The following is a 14299-nucleotide window of genomic DNA, read 5'->3' as shown; positions in this document are numbered from 1 at the left end:
TAGGCTGCAGCATCCGTTACGAACTCCAAATACTAAATTTGAAACAATTCCGGTGAATAATGTCGCTAAAATTATCAAAATACCGACTATCGGGAGGTACCGTTATATGGGGGCTATATGAAGATGTTGACCTGCACAGACAATTATCTGCCGTAGGCTGCAGCATCCGTTACGAACTCCAAATACCAAATTTGAAACAATTCCGGTGAATAATGTCGCTAAAATTATCAAAATACCGACTATCGGGAGGTACCGTTATATGGGGGCTATACGAAGACGTTGACCTGCACATACAATATTCTGTCATAGGCTGTAGTACCCATTACGAACTTCAAATACCAAATTTGAAACATTTTCGGTAAATAATGTCGCTTAACTCACCAAAATACCGAAAAAAGGGAGGTACCATTATGTGGGGGGCTATACCAAAACGTGGACCTACAGCACCTATTTTCAATACCAAAAGACCTGCAGACATAATACACATTTGAGTAACATTTTATCAACCTACTTCATTTCGTTCGGAAGCTAGTCCACAGACGGATGGACGGACAGACCTCGCTAAATCGACAAGAAAAAGGAAGTATACAAGTTTTCAACCTTTGGGGAAAATTAATTCATCTACTTTGGAGACACCTTGCTATTTTTCTGATATTACCTCCATCGTGAATTGTGGCGCATTTCCGCATGTGGAGAACAACTAGCGGAAATGGGAATGGTGACATCATTCAGGACTTTTTTTTATATTCCCAAAATGTAGTTTCGCATTAAAACTTTGTAATGATTTATTGCCGTCGGCAAATACTTATTAAAAATTCTCCAATGCATGAACGATTTTACAAATCATTGGCAAAATGTGTAAATTATTCTTATATTAACGTAACCTGATGGTTTAACGTAATTAACCCTTAGTAATAATAGTGAAAATTTAGGAAATTTTCCATTCGAATAATTCATTTAATATATATAAATATATATTATTATTGTCCAATATAATTTCAATAAGTAAGTCTTAAGGTCTTGGTTTTTTCTTTATTAAAATCGTCTTTATTGCATCTTCAGAGAGATATGTAAAACATCCATAAAAGTGTCAAGTTTTACTTAAAACTATTACAGAATTTCCCTATCATTGTCTGTGGTACATATTGCGTTGAGTGCAAGAAAAAAAACATACATAAAGTTCAAAGAAAAACTTACTTACTCATCATTAAAATAGAATTGTTGTTAATACTTTAAAAGTTATTACTTTGTTGTAGGATTTAAAATGAATTTGTTTAGTTAAGTCTTTCTTTACAAGTACAATTTCAAGTTAACGAACAGGGCTGTCATTATATATAATTTGGTAAATCGAAAACTACTGTGCCATGGTATATGAAAACTGAATGGAAGGTAAAGATTTCATATTTTTTCAGTCATCATGTTTTAATGTCATTAGTTATAATCAGAATTTTGATAATTTAAATCCAGCGTTCGAAAATAAACAGTATAGTACTGTACCGTAGTGTTCTGTGCCGTTCCGAGGCGGAGTGGTACACTAAGATAATGTACCGTACCGGAGCACAACCCTTAAAAAATATTTTAGTGATACTGTACCGGAGCACAACAAGAATCGTACTGCACCGCAGTCGGAGCACTAAGAAATTTGTGAAAAGTATTCTGTTTAAAATAACGTTTTTTTTGTGCGGAAATAAAGTTAATTTTGTTAAGTATTATACAATGCCGGGGTTTTCAATTGTTTCTGCAATTGAGGCGCAAAGTAATAAAGGGTGATTTTTTTGAGGTTAGGATTTTCATGCATTAGTATTTGACAGATCACGTGGGATTTCAGACATGGTGTCAAAGAGAAAGATGCTCAGTATGCTTTGACATTTCATCATGAATAGACTTACTAACGAGCAACGCTTGCAAATCATTGAATTTTATTACCAAAATCAGTGTTCGGTTCGAAATGTGTTTCGCGCTTTACGTCCGATTTATGGTCTACATAATCGACCAAGTGAGCAAACAATTAATGCGATTGTGACCAAGTTTCGCACTCAGTTTACTTTATTGGACATTAAACCAACCACACGAATGCGTACAGTGCGTACAGAAGAGAATATTGCGTCTGTTTCTGAGAGTGTTGCTGAAGACCGTGAAATGTCGATTCGTCGCCATTCGCAGCAATTGGGTTTGTGTTATTCGACCACATGGAAGATTTTACGCAAAGATCTTGGTGTAAAACCGTATAAAATACAGCTCGTGCAAGAACTGAAGCCGAACGATCTGCCACAACGTCGAATTTTCAGTGAATGGGCCCTAGAAAAGTTGGCAGAAAATCCGCTTTTTTATCGACAAATTTTGTTCAGCGATGAGGCTCATTTCTGGTTGAATGGCTACGTAAATAAGCAAAATTGCCGCATTTGGAGTTAAGAGCAACCAGAAGCCGTTCAAGAACTGTCCATGCATCCCGAAAAATGCACTGTTTGGTGTGGTTTGTACGCTGGTGGAATCATTGGACCGTATTTTTTCAAAGATGCTGTTGGACGCAACGTTACGGTGAATGGCGATCGCTATCGATCGATGCTAACAAACTTTTTGTTGCCAAAAATGGAAGAACTGAACTTGGTTGACATGTGGTTTCAACAAGATGGCGCTACATGCCACACAGCTCGCGATTCTATGGCCATTTTGAGGGAAAACTTCGGAGAACAATTCATCTCAAGAAATGGACCGGTAAGTTGGCCACCAAGATCATGCGATTTGACGCCTTTAGACTATTTTTTGTGGGGCTACGTCAAGTCTAAAGTCTACAGAAATAAGCCAGCAACTATTCCAGCTTTGGAAGACAACATTTCCGAAGAAATTCGGGCTATTCCGGCCGAAATGCTCGAAAAAGTTGCCCAAAATTGGACTTTCCGAATGGACCACCTAAGACGCAGCCGCGGTCAACATTTAAATGAAATTATCTTCAAAAAGTAAATGTCATGGACCAATCTAACGTTTCAAATAAAGAACCGATGAGATTTTGCAAATTTTATGCGTTTTTTTTTTTTAAAGTTTTCAAGCTCTTAACAAATCACTCTTTAGATGCTTGGGACCCGTTGTCCTTCTCCAGTGCAGTGTGAGCTTTTTAATAACAAGTTTTAACTTATAAATAAATTCCTGTGCTAAATTTCCTAATAGCATGTTTCCATTGGAAACCGAACAACGTTGTTCGCTCTCAGAATTAGGTACACGAATTAACCCGTTCATACGGCACGATTTGTAATTCATAGTAAAGTAATTCCTTTTTTCAAAAATTTTGCTTGTTGATTCTAATGGGAATTTATACGAAAATACATGAAATTCTCACTAATATGAATAGAAGAAATTATTGTTTTCCTCCCAAAAATTTATTATATCATTAATTTTATAATTTTCATTCACGATTTCAACTTTTTGTGTAAATGTTTACATTTTGAACACATTTTTGTGTTTTTCCATTTTTAAATTCTGCTGGAGAGACACTTGTCAAACATTTTTTCTGCCGATAGAAACATTTTGAAAATGTTGCCTCTTTTGTTTGCAGTTTTCTGTGGAAATTTTAACTCGTGGACAAAATGCGTACCTCGAATGAGAGAGAAAACAAAATTTACTTTCGTTTGAATGTACATACGCCATTCAACATTGTAGTTTTCATTCATAATTTTCAGTCTTCCCAAAAATTTTTAAAATTTCATCAAATTTTTCTATTTTTAATTTTTAAATGTCATAATTTATTTTTTCGATAAATGCTCTCATTTGTTTGGGATGGGACATATTTTTTCGTTGTTCTGAGAGTGATTTGATTTGAACAACGTACAAATATGAGTGTTCGCTCAGGAAATTTTGTGTGAAGAATTAGGTAGTTTTTTCATAGTCAAGGGACAAACAACGAATAGAGAGCGAATCAAGTGCAGTGGAAACGCCACATAAATGATTAAAACGTTAATTAACATTTCAAAATATTTAAAATTTTTTACATTTTTTCGTATGGCTAAAACGTGCCTCAACGAAATAATGGTTTTAGACACTAGATCTTTTTGGACCAAATCCGTTTCAGGCATTTGGAGTCGATCTAGGGGTGTCCGTTTGTCTGGCTGGTTGATATGCACGATACCTCTCGAAGGGAGTATCCGATTTAGTCCAAACTTGGTACATCGCAATATTATTTTCAAACTTAGATCGAGTTCGGAGATGGGTAGCATCGGTCCACTCCTTGTGGTACCTCCCCTACTAAAGGTCAAAATTTTAAAAGCAAATAATTTACCTCATTGAAAGAGAAAGGATCCTTCGATCAGGTACGAAAATGGACAATATCGGCTTGCTCCATCAGTTACACTTCTACCCCCACAAAGTGTCAAAATTTGGAATAATTATAACTCTAACTATAACGAATAGGCATGAAGCTAATAAAACAAGAAATGATCATCAGATTCCTTTCAAACTCGTCACACTCCAATATTTATATCAACTTAAGATCTGTTGTGAAACAAGTGAACAAAGTGATTCTTTTCAAACTTGGTTTTTCTAAATACTTCTGTCAAATGCTTGAATAATTACAACGCATGTCAATATATATGCAACAAAAAGATATTGGCATATGATATATATCTGTCGGCAAAACCGACTGATATTTTTTAACTTGTGTATTTCAATTTGTTTGCTGGACAAGAGATTTGATCCAGCCTCCTTAGGATTTGTTGTTGTTGTTTTGTAGCAATGACAAGGTTTAGGAAGTCAGCTACTCGTATGGGCTGCAGCCATGGATGCTTTGGAGTGAGTTGGGTAGGTTTGGCAGGATAATTAAAAGGATGCAGCGTATTGTGCGGGCCTGTATCACATTCTGGGCAGACGTTGCGCACATCTGCATCCAATCGCGGCCAATACGAATTGAGACGGCTACACCATCCTGATCGTAGATAAGCCAAAACTACCCTGGTTTATCCAGGCAGCCGATGTTCTTCGACTGCAATGGACGGGGTGGACTTGGAGGATTGTATTCACACTGTAATGGTTAACTACATCGGCCACTGCATCAATATAAATGCCACTCAGATCTGCATGATAGATTTCCTGATCTAGAGCCTCTCTCGTGTAAAACTTTTTTAATAGGATATCGAATGATATCGAAAAAAATTCAAAACTAGTAGATTTTTGCAGGATCTGGAACAAAGCATATATTAATAGTGTATAAGTTCGATACGTTCCACCACAACTTTCCAATGCTCGATCAATCACGGATGCTGATTGGCGCACAGGCATCTCCTCTACAACTCCCCTGGCGGAGACCGTAGTGAGCGGATCGTCGCTGGGCATTGGTTGTTGTCGGTAGGCTCACCTTGCTCTCATTGGAAGTAGTTGTAGTTGTATTAGTAAACAGACATGGGACCCTCAGCGGTCACTCAGAACCATTGCGTTCACTTGTCTTTAGTCTTTGAACGAATACCCATCACGGCCACTGTCGCCAACACAATCCATATTGAAAAGAGGTAATTCTGTCGTTTGAAAAGAAAGAAACCTAATAAAGCATAAATTATATTAAGAATTAATACTAATTTATCTTTGTTTCATTTCTCGTTATTTTTTTTTTCTTTTATCCTACACCACACGCTCGAATCACCCGCACCAAACCTCTCACCTACACATCGCATACCTCATTCGCACATCACATAATAACTCTGGGGAGTTATCGTTGTTGTTGCCGCTGTCGAAGCCTTTCCCCCACTCCCCTGAGTTAAACATTGGTCCTTCGAGCCGGATAGAAGCCATCCCCTTGTCGATGCTCCCTGTATTGCATGAAGAAATCACTGGATTCTCTTTCATCACTATAATCAACACTAAGAAACAGGTACGTAAATTCAGATTACCATTTGAAGTGAGCTACCCCCGGTTTCTTAGTGAATATTTAATTTTTTCGGTTTGGTCGAATCGCAATTGCTCTACGCGTGTGTTACATATGATATACAGTCCACTCTCGTCTTTGCATAAAATATTACTCGTTGTACTGATCATCCAACATCGCGTTGATCATCCAACAAGTCAGTTGGTCGACTTATATTAACACTTCTTGTGTTAATTAAGTGCATTCCCCTACAACAAGTAGTTCTGTCGTTGTAAAAATAATTAGCTTTCTTTGTACTGATCATCCGTCGTCGCGTTGATCATACAAAAATATTTGGTGCTCTTGTTCCGCTTCGTTCATTTGTTTCGTTTTCTAACTCTCACTTCAAATGAACACTTTGTGAGAAAAGAAAGTCTCATTTGACAAAAAATTGTTCCCCTCGTTGTTGCCCTACTCCTTCGCCTTAGTTGAAGAACAATTTGCATCACCACATAGGTAATAACAGAATACATTCAAATTCTTTTATATTTGGTCGTTTGGTTTATTTGTTGTTCAATTTCTCACCAACCAAACGTTCGCTGTTGTTATCCCCCTTCACGTTTCAAAGGTTGAGCCCTTTATCGAGAATTATTTGTTTCTAATTTACAAAAACAACGCACATATAATAGCAGTCCACATCTCTGTCGATTGGTTACTTTGTCGTCGTCACAACGTGCATTTATTGTTGTTGCAATTATTCTTCGTTTGTTTCTAACCATCGATCAATTCTCACTTGAGAATTTGCATTGCCAAAAATTGCAACAAAAATACTTCATCATTCCACGCGCCCTTTTTAGCGTCGGTTTGATATACAGTAAAAATAACAACAAATTGTTTTGATCTCCAACTCTCACTGTTGGATCGTTTGTGGCGTCGCTTGTTGTGTAGGTGCGTAGCTGCTTACGCATAGTCATTTCTCTGCCGACGTCGCTTGTGTTTTATTCCTCTTTGTGCGATATCCGTTGATGGTTCGGCAAGTGGGGTAAAACAGTAAAAATTGTGAATTTTTGTAATTTATTTTAGAATCTATTTTTTGATAAACTGTTGAAATATTATCAAGTGGTTGTAGGATTTTTTGAATTTTTGGACAAATTCACCCTACAGGCGGCATTCTTTGCACATGTACGAGAAACATTTATTAGTTGAAAATGTTTGTTTTTGTGGCTATTTCGTAATTGTTTGGGTAAATAAATCACGGTTGTTTACACTATTTGTGACTCTCTGTAGGGTTTTTGGTATTTTTTGGAAGAATACACCCTACTTTCGGCATAATCTTGAAAAATTTGTCAAATTTTGCATAATATATTCTGTAAAACTACTCAATTTTGCAGGACTCTTGTTAAAACTTTGATAAAAATCTCGTGTTGGTTGTAAGATTTTTGGAATTGGGACATATGTTGTACAAACCCTTCCACAGCTGGCATTACTAAAGTATTAATTTTCTTAATTTATTGATATTGGAGCAATTTTAGTAACATTTGTCACATAGGAAAAGATTTTCTTAATTTCTCTCCTATTGAACAATATTTATAACTTTTTGAAGTATTTGGAGGTTTTAGTTTTGGAAATTTCTCATTTCCCTTCCCTTTGCATACCGTTTGTATTTTTTGTCATACATTTAGTAACAAAATGTCGATCACTCCGCTCACACGTTTTACTAGAGCCGCTGACATTGTTCTGAAGAGTGTAGACTATTTTGAAAAAATTGATGTCACACAGTTCACTATTTACAGCCTCGAAATTCGTCTTTCTGAAATCCGAGAATTATGGGAAAAGGTTCAGAACACTTATACTGAGTGTAAAAACTACCTCACGGCATCCGAGACTGCACAGGTTGAAACTATTGATGTCGTTGAGGATAAATACAATAATTCGTTTATTGCTTACCATTGGTGTTTGACCACCATAAACAAGCACCTTGATCGCCTCAAATCTCCAAAGAATGATCATTGTTCTTCTGCTGTGGCTTCTCTTTCCTCACCTGCTTCCAGTTCAAGTGTGCAAAACAGATCTTCGCCTGATATTTCTAATAGAACACCGCCTTCCGAGCAAATTTTGGCCAGTCTCGTCGAACCAGTTTCTGTGCAGTCTGTTTCTCCGCCCGTTAATGCTTGCTCCACATCTTCTGTCAATAATAGTTGCTCCAATCTACCCTACCATAGTCATTCTCTTGTAATGCCACCTATTGATATCGAAATCTTTGCTGGAGATTTTATTTCTTGGCCTACCTTTCGCGATCTATTTACCACCTTCTTTGTTAAAAATGCACGTCTTTCAAATGTAGAACGTCTTTGTCATCTGAAGCAGAAGACTACCGGTGAGGCTCGAGAAATCGTTTGCAGATTTTCACTCATCAATAGCAGTTTCCCATTGGCATGGAAAGCTTTGACGGATGCGTACGATAATAAGCGCATTCTAGTAAATAGCCACATCAAAACCTTGTTTGATATTCCTCCACTAAATATTGAAACTTGTTCTGGTTTGAAAAATGTCCAACGTGGAATTAATAGTTGTCTCGCTGCAATGGCCGTCTATGACGTCGCCACGGATCAGTGGGATCCAATTATTGTACATATTTGTTTGCAGCGGTTGCCTTTAACCACTGTGACCTTGTGGGAGCAAAGTATCAAAAATAAGTCGTTGTTGCCTTCCTGGCCAGACTTAGATGCTTTCCTCACCGAAAGAATACAAACTTTGCAATGTATTCAACACATGCGTAGAAATCTGCAAACAAACATTGTTTCTCCTACTTTCTTGCCTAAATCGTTATCATCACAAAATGTTTCACCTCATCGCTCCTCCTCTAGCTCGTTAGCATCTAAGCATGCTTGTACATCTAGTTCCACCAATAAGAAGCCATTGGTACATGAGTCAAAATGTGTTGCTCCTTCTCCTCGGCCAAACACTTATTGCCCCATTTGTCCTATCGAGAGTCATGTTCTTCGACTCTGCCCCAAGTTTATAAAACTTTCGTTTGAGGACAAATTCTTAATTGTGAAAAAGAATAAGTGTTGTATAAATTGTCTTTCGCGTGGCCATGGAGTTAAAAATTTTCATAGCACAAATAGTTGCAAATCTTGCAAGCAAAGGCATCACAGCCTTCTTCACCGGCCACAAACTAGTAGAGTTGTTGCAGCATTATGCTCAAAACCATCTCTGGTTTCCACCAATATTAAAAGTCCAAAATCTTTGCGGTTCTCTAATTCTGCTCAAAATATAGTTTCGGATTCTAAAAAAATACCTCCGGCTTTTACCAAAGTCAAACGCCGAGGTTCAAAGTCCCCTCAGGCTTTAACGAAGGTCAAAAGTCGAGGTCCAAAGTCCTCTAAAACGCACCCACCCTCTGCTGAAAATAATTCAAACAGCCAGTCCCCCAACACCATTGAAGATCATGTGCTCTTGGGAACTGCACTGGTAAATATTGTTCATGATGGTAAGTCGTACACTGCCCGTGCTATAGTAGACCCCTCTTCTAAGGTATCAACTGTTAGCAAGAAACTCAAAAATGCACTTAGCATTACAACTCGTGTTTTAGAAAAATCTAAATCTAAAAAGGAAGTTTGCTCTCTGAAGTTGTCCTCCCCTAAAAATGCGTCTAAGACTGTAGAAACGAATGCGTTAGTCTTACCAAACGTTAAGGGGAAGTTGTTTTCGTCACCATCTATTAGCAATTTGAAGACTCGGATTCCTAACTTAGATTTAGCGGATTCTTTCGATAATAGCTCAATAGATTTGCTACTTGGCGCTGACTTGTATCCTAAAATTTTAGAAACTGAACCTCCAAAAATAGTTTTGGATTCTTTGCTGGCCCAAAAGTCTATTTTCGGGTATATCCTTACCGGTTCAGTACCTCCCGCGACTGCAACCTAATCTTGCATCAAGAATTGAAATCGACCAATTTAAAAAAAGAATCGTATCATAACCGAAATTTGCTGAAAACATGAATTATTTGCGCTAAATATTGAAATTGTAGAACGAATCTATCGGTAATTCAGTAATCGCTTAGATGAAAATACGAAAATCTGCAACTATAGCTCACTTAGGAATCTGAATTTACGTTCTCTCCTACCTTATAATAAAGTGATATTAATTGCTAGACTCGTAGTTCTAGCAAGGGGGCCGGAATGTATAAGTTCGATACGTTCCACCACAACTTTCCAATGCTCGATCAATCACGGATGCTGATTGGCGCACAGGCATCTCCTCTACAACTCCCCTGGCGGAGACCGTAGTGAGCGGATCGTCGCTGGGCATTGGTTGTTGTCGGTAGGCTCACCTAGCTCTCATTGGAAGTAGTTGTAGTTGTATTAGTAAACAGACATGGGACCCTCAGCGGTCACTCAGAACCATTGCGTTCACTTGTCTTTAGTCTTTGAACGAATACCCATCACGGCCACTGTCGCCAACACAATCCATATTGAAAAGAGGTAATTCTGTCGTTTGAAAAGAAAGAAACCTAATAAAACATAAATTATATTAAGAATTAATACTAATTTATCTTTGTTTTATTTCTCGTTATTTTTTTTTTTTCTTTTATCCTACACCACACGCTCGAATCACCCGCACCAAACCTCTCACCTACACATCGCATACCTCATTCGCACATCACATAATAACTCTGGGGAGTTATCGTTGTTGTTGCCGCTGTCGAAGCCTTTCCCCCACTCCCCTGAGTTAAACAAATAGAAATATTTTAAACACTTACTTGGCACTGCACTGCAAAACTTTGCTTAGTTCCAGAAAAAGAATGTAAGAATGCTATTGCGATAATCGCTTTTTATACCCTCCACCATAGTATGGAGGGTATATTAAGTTTGTCATTCCGTTTGTAACACCTCGAACGAATTGAACTAGATTGATAAAATTTTACTCAAATGTATGTTATGTCCGCAGGACTTTTGGTATTGAAAATAGGCCATCTAGGTCCATGTTTTGGTATAGCCCCCAGGCACCTCCCGATATTCGGTATTTTGATGATTTTAGGAATTGTTTCAAATTTGGTATTTGAAGTTCTAATGGATACTACAGCCTAAGACAGAAAATGGGCCATACAGGTCCACGTCTTCGTATAGCCCCCATATAACGGTACCTCCCGACATTCGGTGTTTTGATGATTTTAGCGACAATATTTACCGGAATTGTTACAAATTTGGTATTTGAAGTTCGTAATGGATACTACAGTCTAAAGCTGCAAGTACATAAGAAGCTTGAAGTCATGGCTAGGCATATTTTGTAACATTTTATAAAGGGAGTACAGAGCCGCACTAAAATCCTGCCGTCATTATCCATTATAACTTGACATTAATATGCCTAGCCTTGACTTCAAGCCTGTTATGTACTTGCACCTTAAGACAGAAAATGTGCCATGTAGGTCTACGTCATCGTATAGCCCCCATATAACGGTACTCCCCGATATGTGGTATTTTGATGATTTTAGCGACATTATTTACCGGAACTATTTCAAATTTGGTATTTGAATTTCGTAATGGATACTACAGCCTAAGACAGAAAATGTGCCATGTAGGTCTACGTCTTCGTATAGCCCCCATATAACGGTACCCCCCGATATGTGGTATTTTGATGATTTTAGGGACATTATTTACCGGAACTATTTCAAATTTGGTATTTGAATTTCGTAATGGATACTACAGCCTAAGACAGAAAATGTGCCATGTAGGTCTACGTCTTCGTATAGCCCCCATATAACGGTACCCCCCGATATGTGGTATTTTGATGATTTTAGCGACATTATTTACCGGAACCATTTCAAATTTGGTATTTGAAGTTCGTAATAAATATTACAGCCTATGACAGAAAATTGTCTGTGCAGGTTCACGTCTTCGTATAGCCCCCATATAACGGTACCCCAGATATTCGGTATTTTGATGATTTTAGCGACATTATTCGCCAAATTGTTTTATTTAAGTTTCGCATTTGAATATTGTAATTGTTGCCTATGCAGGTCCATGTCGTCGTATAGACCCTAATATACGGCTACTTTCGGTGTTTTTAAGATTTTAACAGCATTTTTAACGGATTTATTTTTTTTTTAAATTGCCAAATTTGTACCAAATGGTGGAGGGTATTTAAAGTTCGGCCCGGCCGAACTTACAGCTTTTTTACTTGTTTTCTTCAGGTTCTAGAATAGAACATTAGTTTTAGCGATTGTGCGACATTTTTGAATATTGCTATACATTTTTAAAATGCATTAATAGACGGTACACTCTATGAACACAACCGATTGTTTCATCATGATATCGATACAAATTGTATTAATTTTTTTTTTGGTTTATTGAAAGTAATTGTTGGATAGGTACCCGTAGTACCTATATACCAAGACTAGTTTTGCTTACATATTAGTGAATACTTAAGTAACTAAATAATTGAACTAGTTCCATGGTGAATATGACATATGACATCATTTTTGTTTACAATTCAATTTTGGCTGAAGTAATGAAATTACAGAGTTCCTTGAGGACGGTGTTTGTTCGGTATTTCAATAAATCAGGTAAGTTGGTAAAATCGTTGAAAATATTGAAGTTACATCTTAGGTGGTGAAATTTATTGCACTCAAATATCAAATGATTTTCCGTTTCAGGTAGATTACAAACAGCACACAAATTAGTGTCTATCAGGTTCATTTTATGCAGGTACGTTTTGCAGTATGAGTGACCCGCTAGGAGTCTATTGATAATTTTAATTTCTACAGGTTCTAAAGACATTTCGGCATGCCAGTGTTTTTTTGGTGGAGATGGAAAGAAATTAGAGAAGTATGTGCCTTTTGATAACGACAATAGTCTATATTTTCTAACCCATTCATCCCATAGGGCTTCATATATTTCCGCACGAGCATCCTTTACGGCTAAATTGGACGAAATTACACAGCCAGCTTCCACGGCTTGTCTGGCAAAATAGTCGGCACGTTCGTTAGATGGGATTCCAATGTGGGATGGAACCCACAGGAAGGTAAGGTGACTTAAAGTTGAATTGTTTATTTTGTTGATTATTATGTTGACTAAATAGTTGTGTGATGTGTTGTTTCTTAGGAGCAAACAGGCATTTTTACTATCCGTCAGGATTACTGCCCTTTGAATACCATCTTCTAAAATGAGGTCAACGGCCTTGTTAATAGCATTGAGTTCTCCCATGAGTGATGAACATTTGGCGTTAATTTTGAATAGAAAGTTTTGATTTGATGATATGTTGCAAACTCCGCAACCTGTAGATTTGAACTCGTTTAGTTTTTCAAGATATATACTATAAAAGAATTCTTTTGATTCTGAGTTTTTTCCAGCATTAAAGATGTTCATAGCGTATGAAATTTTGTTGCTTGGAATTTCAGACGGACATATTTTGGTTTTGTCGAAGATGTGTTTGAATTTGTTGTATACCAATCCAAGACTTGTTTTATTAGTTGGGTAAGACGTGAATTTTTCATAAGTGTCCCAGTGAAACATTTTGAATTTTAACAGCTCTTTCGCAGCTAGATACTGCGACCTTAGTTCCGGAGGCAAAACGATTGCTAAGGCGTAAATTATGTGAACAGGCGTTGAAGGTGTTAATCCCAAGTTCTTTCGTAGAATTTGGTTTTGACACGTTGTTAGTTTTTTATTGACGTAGTTGGGCATGTGAGCCATTGAAGAAATGGAGTACTCAAATTTTGAAAAAAGAAGCGATCGGGAAAGGTTCACAGATATATTGGGGTGAATTCCACCTTTAAGCGAATTTACCATTTTCAAGGCATTTAGGGTGTAGCTGGAAGTCTTAATTACTTCATCATAATGATTTTTTATAGTTAAGCTGTTTTTTATGTGTCTTCCCAGAAATTTTATTTTGTCCACAGAGTTTATTGGAATTCCTTCAATTCTGATTTGTGGTATTTTTCTGGCACCTTTTGCTACATACATAACTACAGTTTTTTCAGTGTTTGCAGAGAGATTAAGGGATTTTAATATCCTAATGAATTCATTCATCTTGTTCTGAAGAATATTGTTAGCAGCGTCAAAATCCTTTTCTGCTGATAGTATAATGAAATCGTCCGCAAACTGAAAAGTTTTGATGGATTGGTTATTTATACCATGTAAGCCGAGAGTATAAATGTTAAACAGAGTAGGACTTAGACAGCTTCCTTGTGGTAGGCCATTATAGATCTCTAAACTTTCGTTGCCCATCATTAAAATCCGTTTCTTTAAAAAATTTGCAATCCACGTAGTTATATCGCTGGGACAAGAGAGCTCAATTAAAATTTTGACGAGTAGTTCAATGTTAACACAATCGTATGCTTTTTCCACATCCAAAGATACAATTATGACTTTATCACCTTTCTCTTTATGGTAGTTTATTGTATGTAGCAAATCATTTATGCACATAGATGCAGATAGATTTTTCCTATAAGCATATGTGTTTTGGGGGAGG

Source organism: Musca domestica, unplaced genomic scaffold (genome assembly GCF_030504385.1).
Source record: "Musca domestica strain aabys unplaced genomic scaffold, Musca_domestica.polishedcontigs.V.1.1 9, whole genome shotgun sequence".
Taxonomy (NCBI): Eukaryota; Metazoa; Arthropoda; class Insecta; order Diptera; family Muscidae; genus Musca; species Musca domestica.
This window is presented reverse-complemented; position numbering follows the sequence as displayed.